This window comes from Sciurus vulgaris (genome assembly GCF_902686455.1).
Source record: "Sciurus vulgaris genome assembly, chromosome: 10".
Classification (NCBI taxonomy): Eukaryota; Metazoa; Chordata; class Mammalia; order Rodentia; family Sciuridae; genus Sciurus; species Sciurus vulgaris.
Window position 1 is genome coordinate 101,057,017 of NC_136470.1, and position 23,460 is coordinate 101,080,476.

Here is a 23,460-nt window from a genome sequence, read left to right on the forward strand (position 1 = left end):
AAGGATGTAGCTCAGTGGTAGATGCCCCTGGGTTCAATCCCCAGTACAAAAAAAAAAAAAGGTGGAGGCTTCAGGAAATAATTATGAGAAATCAGAATAAGGGAGGGAAAGGAGAAGGGACGGAAAATTGGACCAAAAAAATTGACAAGTATATTAAAACTTAGGCAGTCAGAAAAGTACTTAGAAATATTATATATAAAATCAGTTCTATCCAAATTATAAAATGCTAATCATAACATTTAAAGAATTCTCAAAAAGTGATGAAGAGAAAAATCCTACTTTCAAAAAAGAAAAACAGCTTTCAGTTGGAGTACTAGAGACAGGGTAACAGGCATGGTGAAAAGAAAGAAGAAAATTTACCAATACCAGAAAAGAAAAAAGATAAATTTACAAATAGCCTTCAAGAAGGGGCTCGGGAGGGAGGGAATGAGGATTGACTACTTCATTGTAATACTGGCAGAGACCAGTTTCAGGACTTCTCCTTCACTGCATGTATAAGAAACCATTAAGGAAGTAAAATGGACAGACTTAACCTCAGCACCCGTGTGATGATCTCAGGCACCCACTTTTCTCAGTATCCCTAAACAAGCAGCCATTCTGATAAGAAGTTAACATTTTTTGGTTAAGTGTCCCCCCACTGTAACCTGGTTCATGCATCATACGTTTAGTTTGTGGAACCAAAAGGTTAATTCAAAAAAAGGATCAGAGATCTCTTTGGTGCCTTGCCCCAACTTCATTAAGATTGTGCAACTTGTACAAACAACCGTTTCCTGTCCACTGAACAAAGCAATTAATAGACTGGGTATAGTTTCTGAGGTAATTTAATGGAAGAAATCAACCTAGTCATGTCTTACCACAGTTCATTTTTTTAAAGAAACAAAAAAGACAGGAAAATACAGAACATCACTATTTTTCTTGAATAGCAGTCATTTCTTTTTTATATAGGCTTCTTTCCTCACAGATTGTAAATGACACTCACAGAAAGGAATTTGCTCTGAAATGGCTCTAAAACAATTTATCTATCATCCACACCTTTAAATTTTGTCATTAAAATGTAATACACAAATTAGGCCATTTTGTAAGGAAATAATTAAAACTGAACAACCTTATAAGTTTAGAAGCATCAAGCATTCATATAAGATGGACTCCACAGAAAGAGCAGAAGGAAGAAAGGAAGGAAGGTTGGAAGGAAGGAAGGGAGGGAGGGAAGGAGGGAGGACATAAGCGTGGCTCCCAGTGACTTCCCATAGCTGGTTCCAACAGCCCAGGAGGACCAGTGACACTGTCCTCATTTCAAGCCAGCTTGGGCAGGCTTCTATTACCTGCAATACAGTAACCCTTGCCTGAACACGAAAAATCTTTCTACCTGCACATATTTTCAGGAATCCCATTTATTCCTTTTAGTTGAAAATTTCATATACTTCAAAGAAATAGAACTAGAACATGGTTTTAAAATTAAAATCAAACATAGGCCTTCGGGTTCAAGCACCTAGTCTCTCAGTATCAACACATCTTGCTCCCTCGTTAAGTCATTCATTCAGTAAACAATAACTGAGAACTAACTGTTTGCCAGACTCTATAAGGATACAATAAAGACATGGTGTCCCCCTTCAAAGAACTTAAATTTTTGTGGGAAAGTAACATAAAGAGGAATCAACCTGTTCCTTCTCTTGCTACACCTTTAGGGTTACACTCAAATCAACACTACTGGGACTGAAATGAAGATACCCTAGGCTTCAGGTACTGGTTCAGGCAACTCATCTGTTAATCTTCTACCTCTTCTAATGGAAAATGAAAAGTATGGAGTGAACCACACTAGAGGGTTTTCTCTCACTGCAGTGACCAATCAGCCTTATGACATGGAGGATTCAGAGGAAGACATGTAATGGGCCTTACCCCCTGCCCATGGCTACCACCAAACTGAGAACACACCAACACCATCCCTATTCCAGAGCAAAAGAATCTACAATTTTAAATTAAAATCCACCATGTTTCATTACTGATTCAGAGGATTTACAAGACTGAGTTGTAAGAATCCTATAAGAGAACACTAAAAACCTGTCAACTGGCTCCACTCACTGTTTCCTATGGGGGCTCTCCCTTCATGACGGAAGTACCCTGGAAGAAAATAAGCATTTAATAAGCACCAGTCAATGAGGTCAAAGATCTCTCACCACTAATAGGAACTAACTAACTGGATAAATCCTCACATTCTTGCAAAATTCAAATATGTATTCCCTAAAGCTGAAGGTTCGGTTTGAAACATTTCAAAATGAAGGTTCTCACTAACCAAATAATTCAGAAGGACAGCTCAAAATACACGTGATACATGCCTTCTATTTGCCTAAAAGTTTTAATTTCGCTGGACTATAGATAAACATCCTTACACGTAATCATCTGGTCAGCATCCTGGAAAAAAATACCATTACACTAAAAGTTAAGCGAGTTTATATAGGCTATCAGGCATAATATTTTTCAAGGATTATTTTCCATTGCAAAATGAATTACGTTATTGACTTAGAAAAGTAAATAATATGCTTAATGTGTCTGTGCCTGATTTCTTGCCAAACTTAAATGTACTAGATAGATTTCAAATGAATAAATAGGTCAGACAGTCTACAAGAGTCCAGTTAGTCAGCTAATAATCCATACAACCACTTTTAAACCCAAGCTCCCAGATCACATGCCTGTAATCCCAGTAGCTTGGGAGGCTGAAGCAGGAGGATCACAAGTTCAAAGCCAGCCTCTGCAATGTAGCAAGGCCCTATAAGCAACTCAGCGAGACTCTGTCTCAAAATTCTAAAAAAAATTTAAAAAGGGCTGTGGATGTGGCTTAGTGGTTAAGTGCTATTGGGCTCAATTCCTGGTACCAAAAAAAAAGTAATTTTTCAAATCAAAGTATGATTCCCAGTTGGGCACAGTGGCACATGCCTATAATCCCAGTGGCTCAGAAGGCTGAAGGAGGAGGATCCCAAGTTCAAAAGCCAGCGTCAGCAAAAGCGAGGCACTGCACAACTCAGTGAGACTCTGTCTCTAAATAAAATACAAAAAATAGGGTTGGGATGTGACTGAATGCCTCTGAGTTCAATCCTCCATACTCCCCCCACCCACCTCCCAAAAATACATATATACATGACTCCCAAACACTCTTCGAATATCAATACTTCTTCAAAGTGCCTGTTTCTATATGTAAGCTTCAAATTCCCCATACCATAGGGCACAACTGATATCAGAGTTATCAAAAAAACAAAAACCACTGGGAGGGTCTATGGCTCCCCTCTGACCCTTATTATGAAAAAGGCCACTAGAAAGGCCCATAATTTCATAAATGAAATACGAATTTGGAAAAGGTTTAAAAAAGCATTCCCCTAAATATATCACATGCTATCAAAAAGTACTTTATAAAACATTTAAGTTATAATATTAATACTAGTTATTAAAAAAATCAAGAACTCCACATAAAGCTTCTTGTAAGTAGTTACAGTGACAAATAAATGAGGAAAGTAGACATAAAGGAAAAGGTTGGTACTGATGACAACCAAGCAAATTGTCAGAGGCAAAATGGTCACCACTGCAGGCAACTGCTGAGGGCTTTAAGAATTAAGACAGGAAAATGTCCAAAAAACTTCCTTAGTTCACCACTGTCTTCCTTTGAAGATAACAAAAGCTTCTCATCTTTCCAATGTATCATTTCAGGATGCAATGAGAAAGTGCAATGTGTGTAGCTGATGCAAAATGAAAATATGACTTGAAATTATGGTGCTAAGGCAAGGGGTTTTGCTCAGTAGCCATTAAGATGTGTTAATTTATTTTACCTCCTTTTGACACAAAGACTGAAATATCTGCTCCCTCTAGTACTGACTCCTCCTATGACTTTAAACAAGTCCCTGTGACCTGAAGACTCTCCTCTCCTAATGTATTTCATGGGGATATCTGATAGATATTGAGTGTCTAAGAATGAATTGCCAAATGAGGATCTGCAATAGAATATTCCAATGAATCAAAGAATATGTCAAAATAGCAATAAAGATCTTTGGTTTACAAAAAAAAAAAAAGTAAAGATATAAGAAGGACATCAACTTGCTCAAATTTAAAAAACAAAAAATTTAAGATTTCATTCTTAAACAAAGCACATAAATAAAAGTACTAGTGGATGGGGCTGGGTTGTAGCTTAGTGGTAGAGCATTTGCCTAGCACATGTGAGGCACTGGGTTCAAACCTCAGCACCACATAAAAATAAGAAAATAAATAAAATAAAGGTATTGTGTCCATCTACAACTAAAATATATTTTTAAAAAAAGTAGTAGTGGAAACCAAGTTAACCATAATACTAGGAAATGTAACTGTGAAGTAGTATTACTTATTACAGGTTCACTTTTCTATTCCTATAATACCAATTTTTTCCTTCTTGCTATAGAAACCACAAAGCAACTGACTACCCTAACGAATACACAGATCTTCTTCAACGGGAATGTTGCTTTTGAAAAGCAAACTAATCTGAGAAACCTTAACAAAGTCTTCCTTCAAGCAAGTCTCTAGCAACCAGAGGGATATGTGAACAGCTGGGCAGTTTGAAAACATATGGTTAAAAAGTCCAGAACTGGGGCAGTTCTGACATCCATCAAGTCTGTCCACACACATAACATGCCCACAAATCCATTCATAATTTTGATAAGATTAAGAGCCAAGTATTCTGATAATTGAGATTAAGAATTTCAGGTTTTCAAAAAAGACACTCTTCTTATTCCAGCCCAAGTATCAAACTGTATGCAGGGCTCTTAGATTTTTTTTTTTTTTTCTTTTTTTTTTTCTCCCTGCAGGTTAGAAAATTAAATTTTCTTCATTTCCAGCCAGGGGCCACTCCAACAAATCTAATGGGTGTAGACAGCATTTCCTGCCTACTGTAAAGAAAATAATGGGATTGCCATTATTAACATGGCCCGAGGCTTCACTGAGATGGAGCTCTGAAGAAACTGACCTTTAATTTTCATCAGTTAGCCTGCATTGACAGTCTGGTTTCTTTTTTCTTTTTCTTTCTTTCTTTTTTTTTTTTTTTTTTTTTTTGGTTAATATTTTTTTCATATGTTGATAGACCTTTAATTTATTCATTTATTTATATGTGGTGCTGAGAATCTAACCCAGTGCCTCACATATGCTAGGCAAGTGCTCTACCACTGAGCCACAACCCCAGGCCCTTTTTGCTTTGTTTTGTTTTGATTTTTGTTTTTAAAGTGGATGTTATTTCCCACCCCTCACCCCCACATTAAAATCTAACACTGGCTCATTCCCTCTCATGGAACAAGACAGGCCCCAATCCCTATTATCCTTTCCATTCTACTGTGTTTATGTCCAGAATAAACCTGCAAGTAAACAATCAGCTGAAACTCAGCTTTCTCATCTCCTTTACTTTTTTTGAAGCTAGACTCCCAATTTACAATAGGTTGACAAGGTTTAGGCACTCTAAAAACCAAGAAAACTATTCATGACACCTCTGCCAATCTGTTTTAAAGAAAGAATATCCCAACAAGGAGCAACAAAGGTGGTTAATATTCTCAGCAATTCTTCCAGGTCTTAACCTGCTGAGCACCATTCCCTGCAGAGGAGTCCTGACGCCATTGCAGAGATGAAGAACTCCTCTGAGGTGGTGACCCAGAGATGAAAGGTGGGTCCTGGGAGCCCCACGGTTTCACCCGCTAATGTCAAGGCCTGATGATCTCTCTTAAAAAGTTAGAACAACATCCACAAAAAGGAGAAGGAATGGGAGGGAGTGACTCTCCTTTATTACAACTTCCTTTGATCCTAGACTGAGGAGAGGAAGCAGAGCTGTCATATATCTACTTAAGAAGGAACAACCTCTCTTTAGGAGACAGGGAGGAAGGACAATATTGGTAGAAATAGCACTGGTCATAACTGAGTACTGCTTGGGATTCAGACATGCTTTTTCCCCCAAAGTGCTTTTTGTGTACATTATTTCATTTTATGTCCACACTACCTTACTAAGATAAACAGCTCAAGAATGACTTTAGGGATGAAATGCAAAGCAGTCAGGAGTCAACGGCAAGACCAAGACAAAACTGTTAACTAATGTTCACCCACACTTTAAAAATAACTGGGGATTTAAAAAAAAATCATCCCATTAAGAAATACATCTATCAAACCTCTCTATGGGCACAGAATAAAGCAATAAAATAATAAAAGGACAACTATCACTTATTAAGTACTTGTTCAAAGCACAATGATGAGTTAAAATAGTCCTAACCATTTCTTTTCACAGATGAAAACACAGAGATTATTAAGCAACCGAAGCAGAGTTGGAAATCTGCACTACAGGGTCTCGAACTCGGATCTGTTTCCAGAGCACTCAAGCTCACCCTCCCACTCTACTGATGACTTCAGGGATTTACCTTCCTACCAAAAATATTAACTGCAAGTGAAGTGGGTAGTTTCACCTGCCCTCTAAAAAGGAAAACTGTGTGATCATTTGCTAAGAAATACCAAAGAAAAATGGTTTCTCTAAAAAGATTTCCTTTTAACCTGACATAACTAGCAATTAAACTTTCTAGAAAATCATTCTACACTTTTTCATGGAAAATGTTATAGAAGACATTTCTTGGCTAGAACTGAAATTTACTAAAGATAAGCAAATACACCAATATGATATTGGTGAAATTATACTATTACATTGTGTGCATGTATGAATATATAACAATGAATCCCACCATCATGTACAACTATAATGCACCAATAAAAAAAATTATGGGGGGAAGAAAAAACAAATACTCCAATCTGAAAGGGGTTCTGTGGAGGCTGGGGATGAAAGATGACAAGTTTGAGGCCAGACATGGCAATTTAGAGATCCTGTCTCAAAAAATAAAAAAGGCTGAGATGTCACTCAGTGGCAGGACACCCCTGGGTTCAATCCCCAGCATGGGAGTCAGGTAGACATCAATCTGTGTTAAAAATATTTTTAAAAGAGGTTCATCATTAATCTGCCAAGCAGAACATCTAACAACAGGACAGAATCGTCCCTCCACTGAACTCATCAGTGACTCAGTGGAAACTAGAATTTGGAAAACATGCCATCCCACATGGAATGTAATAGGAACAAACTTACTCACCTTCATTGGTGCCACATCCTTCCCAAGCCCACACCTACTCCCTCTGCTTACCACTCATATCCCTGCTCCTTAAAAAGGCAAGGGAAGTACAACCTGCAAAACTAAAAAGTGATGAACACTTGGGATCCAAAATGAAGCTAAAATAATCAGAGAAATTTATTTGAACCCTTGACTCTCTTTAGCCAATTACACACACTGATAGGTCTGAATAAGCTTCTAAGAACACTGAACTAATTTATGAGAACTAGAAGGCAAAACAGAGACATTGTTGCCATGTTTAAATTGAATCTAACAAAGCAAACTCTAAAAGTTCAAGAGTATGTTTTTAGATTATTCAGACTGCCACAGTATAGCTACAGAACAGTTATCACATAGCAAGATTAAAATTACTTCCAAAAAGCAAATAAACCTGTAAGCTTCATCATTAGTGATGAAATATTATGGTAACTTTAGATATCTACTGTTAAATGAGTTCTGAAATAAAATATAAGATTTAAAAGTTATTTCTTTCCCCCTTTTAAAAAAACAAAGAGCTGATGCGGTGCATACGACTATAATCCCAGCGACTTGAGAGGCTGAGGCAGGAGAATCACAAGTTCAAGGCCAACCTCAGCAACTTATCAGGCCCTGTATCAAACAAAAAAAAAAAAAGGCGGGGCAGGGCAGGGATATCTTTGCTCAGGGTAGAGCACTTCTGGGTTAAATCCCTAGCATCAAAAAAAAAAAGAGGGGGAAACACACATAAACACACACGCGTGTGCACCTACGCGCGCGCGCACACACACACAGTTTATTTCCATACTAAGATACTCGAAACTTTTTATTTTGTAATAATTTCCTCAAAAAGAAGTGTACACACAGGCAAGTTTCATGTCTCTTACCCCAAAATTAATTATATTTCCACCTTTAGGTGATGATGGTAGAAGCTAAGCATGAGAAGACATGCTCTATAAGCAAATAAGGCACTCTGGAACAAGGAAAACTGAAACAAGGAACAGGCGTCTCCTGTCCCAACTATAACAAGGTGGGGAGCACAAGGCGGCCCAGCATCCCGGGGGCGTTGCCTGTGGTCCACTGACCTGTTGCCAGTGACAGCCTCCCTCCTGAAGGGAGAACCAGAGAGGGTCATTCTCAGTCCTCACCTTCTGTAGAAAGGAAATCTCCAGAGAAGCACCAGCTCCCTCTGGACCCTGAGACACACTTCTGTGAGGAACCAATGAGCTGTTTTTAAGTGAGACAGCCTCGGGGGCTGCATCTTCCTTGGTCTCTTTGTGCACACCACTCCCCACAAACACAAGGAAAGAAACAGTCAGGTCTCACTTCAGAGCCCTGTCCTTAACTCACCTTCAGTGAACTCACTTTCTAAAGATGGAGTAGAAAGCTAAATGATTTCTAACAAAGGAAGCATTTAGGGTTGCCAGCTACCCAGGTTTAGCCTGGGCTGCCTGGGAAAGCACAGGCCTCCTCTGAATCCTGAGGTCACCTTTAATTAACCACAGGAACTGCTCTCTGAGTGGCCAGGGATGAGACTCCTCTCGTCAGTTCTGGGCTACCCCGTGGCTGCCGTTGGTGCAGCCCAAACCACCACACACTATGAACCCTAAAAGGAAAGAAAGGGTGGTATTAGGAAAAGGATTTGCTTTTCCAGATGCAAATTATAGGTATAACCTCTTATTCTACACTGAGGATGAACAGAACTGTATTACCACTGAGTTAAAGAACTCTTTTGCATAGTTTTTAACACATCTGAAAAAGGTCAAACTTCGCTATGATTTCTTAACCGGTTCAGATTGTGAACAATCACTATATTGAGTTTCTTATACGTTACTTTCTATGAAGTATACTCTTGTTCTCTGGTTTCTCTTATTCTAAGCTTAAACTGCTATTAGAGCAAACAAACCAAGAAAATCTCTCTCTTGGGAGACATCCAAAATATTATTATTGCATCAGAAATAAACTTCAGGTTCCTGGGCAATAGACAGGATGAACACACAGAAGGCATTCAGCTAGTACCTGGTTTTGATATTTGGCTCCCTAGGAACACAGACAGACACTGAAATAAGCCTGGAGATACAAATAAGATCATTACTGTGACCTATTGAGAAGTAGTGTGATACCGCTGAAAAAAAGGTCTAGCATCAGTCTAACCAAGACTTCTAACATTTTTAAACATATCTTCCAATCTTTGATTCACCTGATATATACCAGCTTCTGCTGTGGACTCTGGAAACACCTATAGGAAAACAAACGATATCTACTTTCAGAGTTATTTTAACAAATATATGTGGAATATACATTTGGATGGATTACACATTTACATGAAGTGCCTGGCAAATGATGGATGCTTAAAAACTGCTGGTCTCTATCATTAGACTTTTCATCTAACTTGTAGTCAGTGTTTGCAAGTATAGTGCACAAGTGTCTTCGTTTCTAAATCAACTGTCCTTAGCTGGCCATCTTTTAACCCCACCCCTTTCCCCTAAGTAGGATAACAAAAATTTCTACGACTGAACTCCTCTACTCTGCCCTAGTTCCTAACTGGAGGTCTCTGATTTCCTAAGTACTCTTCTTACATCACTTCTTTCCAGTCAACAGATTGAAATCCTTGAAGGGGTATATTATGCAAAGGGCCAACTCCCAAAGTCTGATTGCCCCAAACTTGTCTAATCATATCATTCATCTAAAACCCTTGATAAAATAGCAACTGCCAGATCCCATTCTAGATCTGAAGAATAAGAGCTCCATGCACCTCCCAACCCCAAATGCACAACCTTGTAATGCCCCCAGGAGATTCTTCTCTTATCAGACAGGCTTTTACTCTACCTGCAAATAGCTGAGGTCATTCTCCTCAAATTCTTTACAGGGCAAGCTCTTTGATGCTTTCTCCACTGCTCCGTTTGGAGTAAACACCACTCTGACCAAAAGTCTAGCAGAATCAAATCAGTTGGGCCTCCAACATCTTAGCAAGGCACACTGGAGGGGGAAAGAGGAGGTTCTGTCCTTTTAACATCTACCTTCTAGAATTTCACTATAAAGGGATTGTTTAAAACTACCACAAATCTCTGAAAAGTTACCTTTAAAAAATTATCTTAATTTATAATTCCAGAACTGGCCCTAAATAAACAATCAAAAAGTACCTAATTGAGAGCTATGTTGAAATAGAAGGTATTTGCTCAAATTTTCTAAACCAAATAGCAATCAGAGACATTAAAAAATCCACACACTCTCTATAAAGAACTTTGGTGTTTCTTTGTTAATAGCAATAAATGAAAGCTAGGTTTCCACTGAAGGTAACTCATGTCTTTGTTTTATTTAATTAAATAGTTCCCTACAATGAGAAAAAAAAAATTTCAAGAAAACTATGGAAACAAACGTCTACAACATGCCCCATGCTTCAAAGAGATCAACTCAGTAGAAGACATCCTAACTGAGTGCCTGAGGAGTTACTCAGTTTAAATTCAACCTGGGAATCCAGTCACTCAGCCATCAAATGAACATGGAAAACCCTAAGTTAAAACAGTAATCACTCCTATACTCAAGAGAGAAAAGAAGACAATCAGACCATGTCATGTCAATAGGGACAAGCATTCTGAAAAATACTCAAAGTATTAGGAGAAATTTAAGAAAATGATGAATTACATTAAAATAATAACTCCAGAACATAATAAGAATGGGACATTATTTTGTCTAGGCCAAAACAAATAACCATTATTCTGTAAACACAATGGAATAATTCTTCACATTTTTCCTTGATATAAGGGGACCATAAATTTCAGTACCTTTTCATATCAACTAATAATGACCCTACTTCCAGGGATATGAGCAGGCCACAAAAATGACCAGCCATGGTATGAGTGTTCATTTAGTGGAGTTATATCAAGCCATTTATAGTGTGCATATCAACATGTATATACATGGAATATACTATATGCACAAGATTATATACAAAAGTATACCCAGAGAGTACACACACATATTCCTATCACACCCTTGCAATTTCACACCGTTTTTCAAAAGCTCAAGAATGAATGGCAAATACTTTATAGTAGTGCATGGCATACAATTTTCCCTACAACTTCTTTGTACATGAATTAAATCTTTCCATTAGAATTTTTGTCTGATATTTTCAGTATTCCCTAATTGTAGTTCACATGTGATGTTTAAATTTTACATCCCATCACTTAATGAAAATCTTGCCATTTTTTTGATGAGTGATCCAATTAAATTCAATATCGAATACCTCAGAAGCTAAAAAAATAAAAATGTAATCGACACTCAGAGCAATAACTATGCAATTATTACATGCCATTGGACAAGTTCAAATAAAACAGAATACACACTTTCTTTCAGTGTGCTCTTCCTACCTTAGCTTTACTGTCCAAGGAACTAAAGAATTTTAGCACCTAATGCATTCCCAACATGAATACAGACTGGATCATTTCTCCTAGATGGGAATTTTTCCTCCAGTAGTCAAGATGACAAAAGTGAATGAAGCCAGAGCAGTGGCACATACCTGTAATCCTAGTGGTGGGGGAGGGAGCCTGAAGTAGAATGATTGTGGGTTCAAAGTGGGTCTCTGCAACTCAGTGAGGCCCTAAGTACCTCAGCAAGACCCTGGACTCGGGATATAGCTCAGTGGTTAAGCAATCTGGGTTTAATCCTCAGTCCAAAAAAAAAATGAATGAAAAGTTGAAAGGTTAGAAAATATGACAGGTCCAACTGTACATCTACTTCCTAATTCCTAGATGGCTCAGTGTGACTCAAGAGCGATTACCTGTCTGTGTGCTTACAGGTCCAAGGATATTAATAAACTACTTGATTCATCTAAGCAGCAAAATGCTTTTTCCCCCTCCAGAGATCTACTTTTAAACTGTTTTCTCTTGACTTCAAGTCAGTTAATAAAACAAGGAAATACTCTCATCTCAAAAAAAAAAATTTTTTTTTTAATGACCTAGAGGAATCTTCCTTTACACTACTAGAAAGATGAGAAAATAATAAGGACATCTACCACATAACTGCTTGGAATAGACTCAGGGGTAGCAAAAAGATGCAAATAGAGATTGTGCAGGATAAATCTTCAATTTTTTCCATTTTTATTTGCATAAAATAATATATAACATTTCACATTTTAACCATTTTTAAGCATACAATTTCAAGGGATTACATAACATTCATAATGCTCTGCAGTCATCACCACTCTTAACTTTCAGAACTTTTTCAAAATTCCAAAAAGAAACTGTACCCATAAAGCACTATCTCCCTCAGTCCCCACTTTCCCCCCTTAGCCCAAGGCTCACCCACATTGTATTATGTATTGGAATTTCATTCCTTTTCATGGTTGAATAACATTCCCTTATAACTATTTTGTACCATATTTTGTCTATTCATTCATCTGCTGATGGACACCATTTTGGCAAATATAATTAGTACCACCATAAACAATGACATACTAGTGTCTGAGTCCTTGCTTTCTCTGGGTATATACCGAGGAATGGAGTTGCTGGATCATATGGTAGCACAGTTTGAATTTTTGATGAACCACAAACTGTTTTCCACAGCATTTGTACCATTTTACATTCCCAATACCAATACAGAGTTTCGGTTTAATGTACTCTAATCCACTAATTCAGAATAATATTTATCTCTGTTACTGTTACTCTTAACAAGTTTTTGTTTCTGTTTTTTTGGTGGTGATGGGGACCACACACACTAGGCAAGTAAGTGCTCTATCACTGAGCCATACCCCCTTTTATTGTTACTCTTAATCAGAATTATCTTTCCTGAGATAAGAAAAACCATGACAGAAATATCAGTTACAGCAATATCTAAAGAATTGTATTATTTTCCTCTTAAATGATTTAAACAATAAAAGATACAGAATGGATTTTTAATCAAATCCAGGGTGTCGCAGTGTTCTAACAGTGAGCTACCTCCCCGATTCCCCCCAAAAAGTTTTGATATATAAGAGAAAATGGCACATATGATTCTAAAAATATATTAAGCAGCCTACACATTTAAAATGTACTCTAAATTTGGTAAATCTAACCCCTAAATAGTCATGTACTAGAAAACCTCATGTCTTGAGTAACTGAGTATAAAATATAAAACACACTGAGATATTTTTAAAGAAACTTACTTTTATTACCACTAAGTTCATACAGTACCTGCCACTAAACTGCCCAGAAAGGTCTTGGTTTTAGTAAAAGGAAGAGGATATGTAATTAGCTTATCTAAATACAGCAGGACTTTTCACAATTCTGCCCAAAGGCAGAGGTAGAAGGTGATGGGCAGCTAAAAGCAATAATGATGTTCTTAAACCTTAAACACCTGCTCTTACCAATCTGCCATCAAGTACTTAAAAGTAACAAAAATAAATGAACAAGCAGCAAAACAAATGTCAACAGAAAACTCCAAACTGGAACCTCTTGGAGGGGTGGAGGGGATGAATGTTGTGATTTAATTGGCATGCAAATAATATAGGTCTAAATGTGGTTGGTAAACTGTTCCTAGTCCAAGTGACAGCACTGCCATAAATCAATATTTATTCATGGCATCCATAAACAGTAACTAGTGTGCAGGGTCTCCTGCATCTCCATGACAAGTCCAGCAGCAGAATCAGCCTAGGCCCACATTGCATTTTTTACAATGCTTTTAAGTACACTGGTTTTCCCATGGTTCTTAAAAGTGACTTGTTCTCTTAATTAGGTAAATATTTCTCTGGTGATCTATTTAAATGTCTGATATTTACTGTAAAACCTTTTCATATAGAATAGGAAGTCAAACTCTTATTTTAGCTTTGCCTGAATAATTGCAAACTTCTAATTAGTTACATCCAGAACAATGTAGTTATTTTTAATAGAGACCCCTCATTCATAGGCTGTGGAGAATCTAAATCACATACAAATAAATTAAATCTTTTTATGTTCTGGAATTTCAGAATCTTCAATTATTTCTCAAACATACTACATTTGTTCATATACAAAGACCATTTTCTAGGCAATTATTTTCAACAGAAAGATTTTCATAATTTTGAGAGAGTATTACAACAATTTAAGTAAATTTTTCTTACTGGCTGCCTTTATAAGAATTTTTATTACTCCTTCCAGGGTCAAAACAAGAATGAACCTTTAAATTTTAATGTAATTTAGAAGTTAAATTCTAATGTAAATTTAGCTTTAAACACAGACTGAAAGGGCTCCAATTTTAGTATTTCTCAAATTTCAAAAGAAAGCAAGGATTGAAGTTGCCACCAGCCCCAGGAGTTAGGTGATAGACACTGTTTGCTACAGAGCATTCCAAAAATATGAGCAAAATACCTCTGCATACAAATTGAAAAATGCCTTACCTTTGCCAAAAAAAAAAAAAAAAGAGCAGAGAAGAATATTCCACTAACAAAGACTTTAGTCTGAATCTCAATAAATGCCTTCTAAGTCAATAACAAGTAATATGGAACAAAAATTACACTTAAAGCTCTATAATCATTTAATGGGATATTTTCAACAATGATATCTACTAGAACTTCAAATAATACTACCTTTGGTACAATACCATCTCACAAATATTTACCCCCCACACCTCAGAGATTTACAGCTGACAAGGAGGTTTAATGATATTATAGAAACGAAACATTAGTGGTCAGTGCCTGAGCTGAAACTACCATCCAGAAGTTACAGAATGCTAAACTTGCATATCTCAATTAGGGACAAAGAAAGAAAGAGAGTCAAAGACCCATTTTAAAATTGAGAAATGTCCCCACTTATAGATGGCTGATTACTATTTTGTCAGATTGACACTTAACCTCTCTGTCCCCCAACCCCCAAAATCTATCCCACATATTTTTGGTCTCCAAGGAATGATGCTAAATGTGCATCATAAACAACTGTTCTCCAGGTAAGCCTATGGCCAGAGCCTGGCCTCTCCTTGGCTGGATGATGCAAAGTGTTCAAGTACCACCAAGGCAACCTTCCTGCACTTGATTATACAGAGCCCTACCTGTCTGGCCACAGTAATTCAACCATGGTTAGCCTCTTGAAAACAAGTAATGCCATACTATGGTGTACCTTTTAAGAAAAAAATAATAATAAACAAATGCTTATGAGAATTGTACTACATTTGAAGACACTCAAAGTAAACTAAAGAACAAAAAAAAGAGCTTTGCCTCAACCACCAAAGTGTACTCTTAAAAGTTAAGAATGAGAATTAAGATTTACTTGAAAATAGATTCTTACCAGAAAAATCTTTCATTTAATGGATTAACTTCATTAATGTGAAGAAAAGAAACTGTGAATCTAAAGCAGAAACCCACGTAGGTTGCAAAGATTTCCCTCCATCGAAAATAATTCTTCTCCATACTCAGCTATAACTGTTGAAAGCTCAACTAATAGCTAACACACAAGGACTAAAACCTTAAGGCTTTACCAATATGGAAAGTTCCTCTAAGAAGACTCTGCACTTTTTCCCCTCCATCTCAATAACCCTGAATCAAGCCCGACAGGCCCAAGCACTTCAGCAATGCTAGCCCAGCTACAAGTCAACTTGGAGATGAGATGACTTAGGTACAGTCCTACTTTTGAGAGGTCACAAATCAACTATTCCATTGGGGGAGAGGGAGAGGATGAAATAGCCATCTAAAGCTTGAAGCTTTATTTACTGATTATAAAGGAGAAAAACGTCATTTTTCACTGTCCAAGAACAACTCTGAGGTCTCCGAAAGCATGCAAAGCAATACCATAGGATCAGCTGTGTTTCAAACTTTGGAGTATAATGAACTATTGAGTTTGTATAATCCTTTCCCAAACACCTTTCAGTACACTGACTCATTAATCCTGGTGGCAACCATTTGAAAAGGTATGGATGACATGTTTTCTCCTTTCATTAAAATCAGGAAAGTCAGGCTCATAGGGGTTCAAAAGCCTATTAGGGACGCAGGTAAAAAGTGAAATCACTCCCTGACAAACTAGGTTTTCTGATTTCGAACTAATGCTCAGATGTGGCCCTCAATCTTTGTCCATCATTTCAACATGTTCAAGATTATAGTAAATTTCTTATTCATACCAAATACCTTGATGTCCTACAAATTCAACCATACATCATAGGTTAAATTTTGTTACCTATATTTGTCACACTCTCTAGGACACTCTCATCCTATTTATAACACGGTTCTTATCCCTGTTCTTTGAAAATAGTACAATACTCCCAATGGCCAGATATGGGCAGGAAGAGAACGTTCAGTTATCTGAACCATTTCATTAACTGATGCCTCACCTGTAGCTGAATTCATAATTTTCAAAGGGCAGGAAACAATGTAATACATATAACATTAACCAATCTGTGAAGCTGATTTATGAAATAGGCTTTCAGGATCACAGAATGCTCTAGTCAAGACTATGACCTACAACTGTCCATAGAAAGTACCATACTGTGGAAGGCGAAGCAGATTCAGATATATTTATATTGAACATGGAAGTTGACTCTTAAAAAATCTAATGAAAACACTGCTTTATCCTATTTGTCTTTTCCTGAAGACAGCATGCAAAAGTAAATAAATAAATAAATAAAAGTATTGGGTTATGGGATATTTATGGACAGAATCCAACCCAATAAATGAATGCTTATTCTAAAATGGGCTGTAGTTTTTGCTATTTCATTAATAAACCAGAAAGTCTTTGAAATTCCTTTTACCAAATGAAACTCGAAAAATGCAACAGATTGAAATTAAATCCATTAATCAGAAAACTATCTGACCATTTGCCATCAAAAGGATCTTTCTAGCTGTTTTAATCTTACACATATTCCTTCCCATTCACGTATGAATATAGCATTTAATATTTGAATTTTATACTTAGATAATAAAATAATTATTTGAATTCTTCAAATAATTTTGCATCTACATAGAAAAAAGGGTACAGTTTGCCCAGCACTTTTGAAGTCGTTTGAAAAGAACTGCTCAATGAACAAGTAAAACATGGGTTTGAGGGGATAATTATTTTTTAAGTACTAGTGACCTTTTCATTTTGCCTCCCATTTATATTCCCTTATTAATGTCAAATGTAAGGGGTTAAAAATACGTAAACCTTGAATACTTGCTCTTACTAATCTGCCATCAAGTACTTAAAAGTAACAAAAATAAATGAACAAAATGTCAAATATAAGTATTTAAAAATAATAAGGACTGAAGGGATAGTTCAGTGGTAGAGTACCCGCCTAGTATGTGTAAAGCCCAGTACCACAAATAATAACAATGTGCTTATTTTACCCACTCTACTTGTGAAAGCAAAGTTGAGATATAGCTAACTACACCTTTAATTCCATTTAAGAACTGGATCTAAAGCATCTTCTAGTAGTGTAGGAGAAAGAATACTGAACTAGGAAATTCAAAAGGCAACGTGACCAGTTAAACAGATATACAGGAATCAATTTCTTTGTTTCACTGTCCCACATGGTAACTAGCCATAATTGGCAATTTAAGTTTAAAATTATTAAAAGTAAATAAAGTTTAAAAGGCAGTTCTTCAATCATAACAGCCACATCTCACTCAGTTACACACACCCCATGATTGACATACTGGACAGGACAGGCAGGATCATTTCCATCACTGAAAAAAACATTCTATGGGACATTGGACAGAGTTATTGGTAGCAATGTGATCTCAAGCAAGTTAATTAACTTCTGTGAACTTCTGTGAACCCTTTTATGAAAAATGTGCACTTAACACTACCTATATTGAAAGATTATTGGAATTTTAATAAGATAATATATTAAAAGCTCAAGAAATAGTACTCAGCACACATTAGATGCCCAAGAAAGAACAGGTATTAATACAACCCTAAAATGGACTTTGGACAATGACAGTGACCCTGAAATAGTCACTTCCCCTCCATGGGCTCCATTTTCCTAAACTGAAAAGTTTGGGAAGTTCTTGTTACTTTCTAAGAACCCTGTCAAATGCTGCCACTTTAAAAGAAGTGTTGAGCAAAAGAAGAAGAAAATTCCTGAGTAAACTAGTACCTAGGCTCCTAGAGTTTCTAACAGAACCCAAGTACTCTTCCAGAAACCCCAGAAGACTGGCTCTCCAATAGAGCCCACACTCTGATGTGAGCTATTTATAAAGTCTGTCTTAAAAGATTACCGGAATATCTTTCTGAAATTGTATATACTGTAATTAGAAGCTACAACCCCCTATTCCATGAGATCTTGCAGTTTTACCATTTCTTTTAAATGAACACTATCTTTACAGATGAATTTTTTTTCTCCTAAAAGCATTTAAACAAAAACATCTTAAAAGCACATGTTAGTTTAAAAAAAATTTTATAAAGGCAAGGTTTTTCTTGTTTGTTGTTGTTGTTGTTATTTTTACAAGATATACCTCATTCTTAGACAGCCTGTGGGTGCCCCTCTGGTGTCTAAACAAAGTGAGAATTGTACCCTCACTGGTGAGGTCCTCCTGCAGGGCCAGAAACATGCCCAGAGACTTTACCCTCGTTAACAGCTGCTCCCAGGGAGCCAGGAAATTTACTGAACGCTAAATCCAGAGAGTCAGCCTCCAATGAGGGGGGGGACCAAGGGCCCCTACAAGAGGCACAGAACCAAGGCCCGGCTGCTATCTGCCCAAGCCCTCAGGGTCACAGCTTTAACTTGGGAGTGGAGGAGCAATTCCAGCAGCAGAAATCAGAACAGAGCAGTTCTGATTTTGCCCAAGGCCTGAAGCCTTGAAAAAAAAAGTGTTATTCCAGAACAGATTCCTTTTCTTCCGGGTCTGTCTGCTCCTTCTGACTCTTTGCCCACAACCACCGTGCCTCCCCTTTCCTAATGCCCCACCTCTTGCCACATTTATAAAGAAAAGAAAAGAAAAGAAAAGTGGCATATTCCCTCTCCTTTAGCTGTCCCTAACAAGGCCTGGTAACTGGAGGAAATTCAAATCAAATTAGTTGCACATTAAAAAATAAACAGACAAGCAATCAGGGGGTGCCCACCCAACAAAAGACCTCACCCGTTCCAAAATGTGATTAAGCCTGGGAGGAAGGGGGAGGGGGACTAGAAACTAACCGGGATGGAGAGATAAACGTGTGCATTTTTGGCCCCCGCGTCAGTCCATCGCAGCCAAATTCTACATTTTGTTTAAAGAAAATGCTAGGCTAAAGAGAAAAGAAAATAAAAAGTTGTAACTTTTAAGGAAGTCTGCAATCGGCACTGTCTGGATAAAATGCCATTGCTTTCCTTCGTCTGGGACGGCAGGGTGGGAACTGAGATTCGAAAATCTCCAACTCCAACCGAGCACTCCTGGAAGCCTCCCCGCCAACGGTGCCGCCGGGCGGCCCAGCCCGGTCTCCCGGGACACTGGCCGGGTCCTCGGACTCCCACAGGGCGCCGGACCCCGACCAGTAGGAAAGTTCGCGGGCACAGCCCGAGGCCCCACTTTCCGCCGGGACTGACAGGCCCTTCCCACGCCGGCCGGCCCCCGCCCGCCCGCCGCGGGCACCAGACGGTCCGCACAGCTCCGACCCGCCCGCCGGCCCGGCCCCTCCCGGCCGCCTCCGGGCGCAGATTCCGCCCGCCCGCCCCACCCCCGGCCGGGGCGCCCCTCGGAGTGACCGACTGACCGGAGCTCCGCTGGCCCACACACCGGGCTGCCCGCTCCTTCCCGCCGCGCCCCGCTCCCCGCCCGAGCCTTCAGCCGCCTGGCTCGCCAAGTGCGGCCGCGGCCGCCGGTTACCGCCCCCAGCCCGGGGGGAGCCCGGGGGGCAGGACAGGGAGGGAGGACGTGGCGCGCGCGGAGGTGGCCAGCGGCGAGGCGGGGAGTGTCCCAGAGAGGCCGGGCGGGGGCGGGGGGCCCGGGAGGCGCCGGGGCTGCGGGTCTGGCCCGCAAGGGCTCGGGACCCTCCCCGAGCATCCCCGGGTCTGCGGCCCCCGGGCCGCCCCCGCCCCGCCGGGCGACGAGGAGGCCCCAACTTCCAGTCCCACTTCGCACGCCCGCCCTCCTCCCTCCACCATATGGAAATCTACAGCCTCAGAAAGTGACACGTCGAAGATTCCTCGGCCTCGCCGCCCGCCCTCCCCCTCCTGGGCAGCGTTCCTGCCGCGGAGATTCCGGGAGGGGGAGCGGATTCCTCGGACAAAATCTGCTGGGAAGGCTGGGGGCGGGGGTAAGCCCAGGTTTCTTTTTCTCCCCCCAACCCCCCGCTCACCAAGAGGAATCTATCCTTTTCTTTCCTTCCTCCAAATCTTAGCAAGCAGTGGGGGACAGGCGGGTCGCCCCCTCTCCAGTCCAGTGCTCCCGTGTACCCCAGCGAGCGCGGGGCACCCCGGCGCTCTGGCGCCAAGTTTTCACCGAGAAGCCCGAAGCGCTCCCGGGCCAGGGATGCACTTCGGCGGACTCGGCGTGCAGCCTGGGGCTTTCCAGCGCGCCGGGACCGGCGGCTGAACGCGGGTCCCGGTCCCCTCCAAATCCCCAGCCCCAGCACGCCTTACCTTCCCTCCGGCTGAAACGCGGGGCTCCGGGCGCTCACACACCGGGTCGCCCACGCCTTCCCAGTCGGCAGCCCGGAGAATCCCTGCCGCCCCCTTCGCTGCTCCCGCCGCCGCCGCCGCCGCCGCTCTCCTCCTCCTCCGGCCGCCGCCGCCGCTCAAATAACTACCAGGAGGGTTTGATGGGGGATTCCGCCATGTCAATGATGTCGGGACCACATGGGGATTTGGGGCCCGCCCACTGCCGTAAACCGCCGAGTATACCCGCCGCAGCCATTGCAGGCTCGTGGGAGCGGCGGGGACCTCGCTTGTCCCCCAGCTGGGCCTAACCAGACAGAAATTCCACTGGGTTCAGACAGAGTAAAGAAGTCTGAAGCTCAGGGGAACTCGCAGTTCCTAAACTGCGAGGGCTGCGCGTTCTGCAGATCGCCAAAACACCAACGTGAATGCAGGGTTTGCTCAGTAATAATCAAAGCTAAGAAGCTAGGACTTTTTTTTTTTTTTTTTCATTTACACGTAATATTTCCCTTTTTCTGTTGTTAATTCCCACAGCAACCTCGTGAGCTGTCACTCCTTTATTTCCCACGGCACTTTGTTCATGAAGCTAACGTAGCATAAGCAAGTTTTATGATGCCAAAATTAAAATGTCTATTTCCCCTTTCGGTATCTAATATGTGCCCCTAAGTACAGAGACTGCTTTTTACTATTATCTGTGTATGTCAAACATAGCACAGTGCAGGGACCACAAGAGGACTGAGTAAATAATTGTTGAGTTTATATTAATTAAATCAAATGTGATGTATTCCCATTACAGAGTGCTCACAGAGGTCAACAGATTACATCTCATCACCTCTCTCAGATTAGGGTGAGTTTCAGGAGAAAGCAGAAATTAATGGAGAGAGACCCCTCCCTTCCATAGTCACCCAGGTATTCTAAATAACTCCATTCAGTCTCAATTATTAAACTACAAAGGAGTACTCAGTAGCAACCAGAGACAACATATTATTCTCATTGACCTAAAAAATAACAGTAGATAGTAGTCTATTAAAGTTATTTTTTTAAAAGCCTAAGAAAAAAAAACTCCTTTTCTTGTGGATAATGGCAAGTTCAGACAAATGGAGTCCTCCCTCCTAAATGGCTTCTTTCCTGTTGATGTCCCCACAGGGGGCTCTTGAAATCATCTTTCTAAAACATAGTTCCAATTCTAAATTATAGCCCTGTGTGCAAAGGAGAAAAAAAAAATTCCTTAAAGCAGTGGTTCCCCAGTGCCCACAGAGCACAGTTCAAATGCTCATCCTGGCACAGGTGACTTATTTCATTTGGGCCCAAATGCCTTCTCCAGCCTCTGCCCCTCCAGTTTGCCCCTGAGCCATGTCCTTCAGTCAGCTTAATTCTTATGTCTCCCAAAGACACCCCTTTCCTTATACATACCTTTTCTCTGTCAGAGAAAATCATTTACTTACCCTTGAGCTCCATCTGAAACCACTCTCTCCCTCCATCTCCATGTCCATGGCTCTTTTCCCCATAAGCTCATCATTCTTTTCAGTTCTCATATTTCTTTCACTTGACTGAGTCATGTTCATTTTTTAATTCCCAGCATTACCCTAGCATTGTGTTTTAAATATAGTATCCCCTTATATTTATTGAATACATTAATTATAAAGTACATGGGAGGATTTAAATGACTAGAAAAATGGGCCAACTTCAGAGGGTGAAAGTTCACATTGAAGTGTTGTTGAACAAGACTGGCAAAGAAGGGAAGAGCAGGCAAGAGGAATTCAGTGATCAGAAATTTCTGCTTATTTCTTCCAATCAGCTGACTAGGTTTCTTTTTATTAAAAAGAATTAGTATATATGATACTCTATAATTAAAAATGCATGTGCATCAAAACTGAACTCAAAGTGGATCAAGGATCAAGGCATTAGACCAGAGACCCAGTGCCTAATAGTATAAAAAGTAGACCCAACTCTCCATTATTTCAGCGCAGGAACCAAATTCCTAAAGCAGACTCCTAAAGCGCAAGAAGTAAAATCAAGAATCAATAAATGGAATGATATCAAACTAAAAAGTTTCTTCTCAGCAAAGAAATGAACAGAATTCTATCAAGAATGTGAAGAGACCTTTACGCCATGTACAAACAGAGAAACAACATGTATCCCATTTGTTTAAAAAAAAAAAAAAAAAAAAAAAAAAGAATGTGAAGAGAGAACCTATAAAATGGGAGAAAATCTTTGCCACCTGCGCCTCAGATACAGCATTAATCTCAGGATATATAAAGAACACACACAAAAAAAAATACTAAAAAAGCAAATAACACAGTCAATAAATAGGCAAAGGAACTGAACAGACACTTCACAGAAGAAATACAAATGGTCAACAAATATGCCAGAAAAATATTCAACATCTCTAGCAATTAGAGAAATGCAAATTAAAACTACACTAAGGACCTGGGGTTGTGGCTCAGTGGTAGAGCACTTGCCAAGTATATGTGAGGCACTAGGTTCAATTCTCAGCACAGCATATAAATAAATGAATAAAACAAAGGTCCATCAACAATAACTAAAAAAATTAAAACTACACTAAGGTTTCATCTCACTCCAGTTAAAATAGCAATTATCAAGAACATAAGTAACAATAAATGTTGGTGTGGATGTGGGGGAAAAGGTATACTCATACATTGCTGGTGGAACTACAAATTGGTGCAACTACTTTGGAAAGCAGAATGGAGATTCCTCAGAAAACTTGGAATGGTACCACAATTGGTCCCAGTTATCCCACTCCTGGGTTTATTTTAAGTCCTAAAGGACTTAAAATCAGCATACTACAGTGACACAGCCACATCAATGTTTATAGCCGCTCAGTTCACGAAAACTAAGT

The 23,460-nt window shown here is 39.6% G+C and overlaps 1 protein-coding gene across 4 annotated transcripts in view; it reads right to left on the minus strand.

Annotated features, from left to right (window-relative positions):
• Window positions 1-20,760, minus strand: part of FNDC3B (fibronectin type III domain containing 3B) — a 366,748-nt gene extending 345,988 nt beyond the window's left edge. Inside the window, exon 1 of one of the 4 annotated variants that reach the window (XM_079155120.1) lies at window positions 20,586-20,760. The gene's annotated coding sequence lies outside the window, so the exon portion shown is untranslated. Of the gene's footprint in view, window positions 1-19,163; window positions 19,585-19,717; window positions 19,827-20,585 lie in introns of those variants that run through there. The other 3 variants (XM_079155124.1, XM_079155121.1, XM_079155122.1) reach the window with 3 other exon arrangements.
• Between the last annotated feature and the right edge of the window lie 2,700 nt (window positions 20,761-23,460).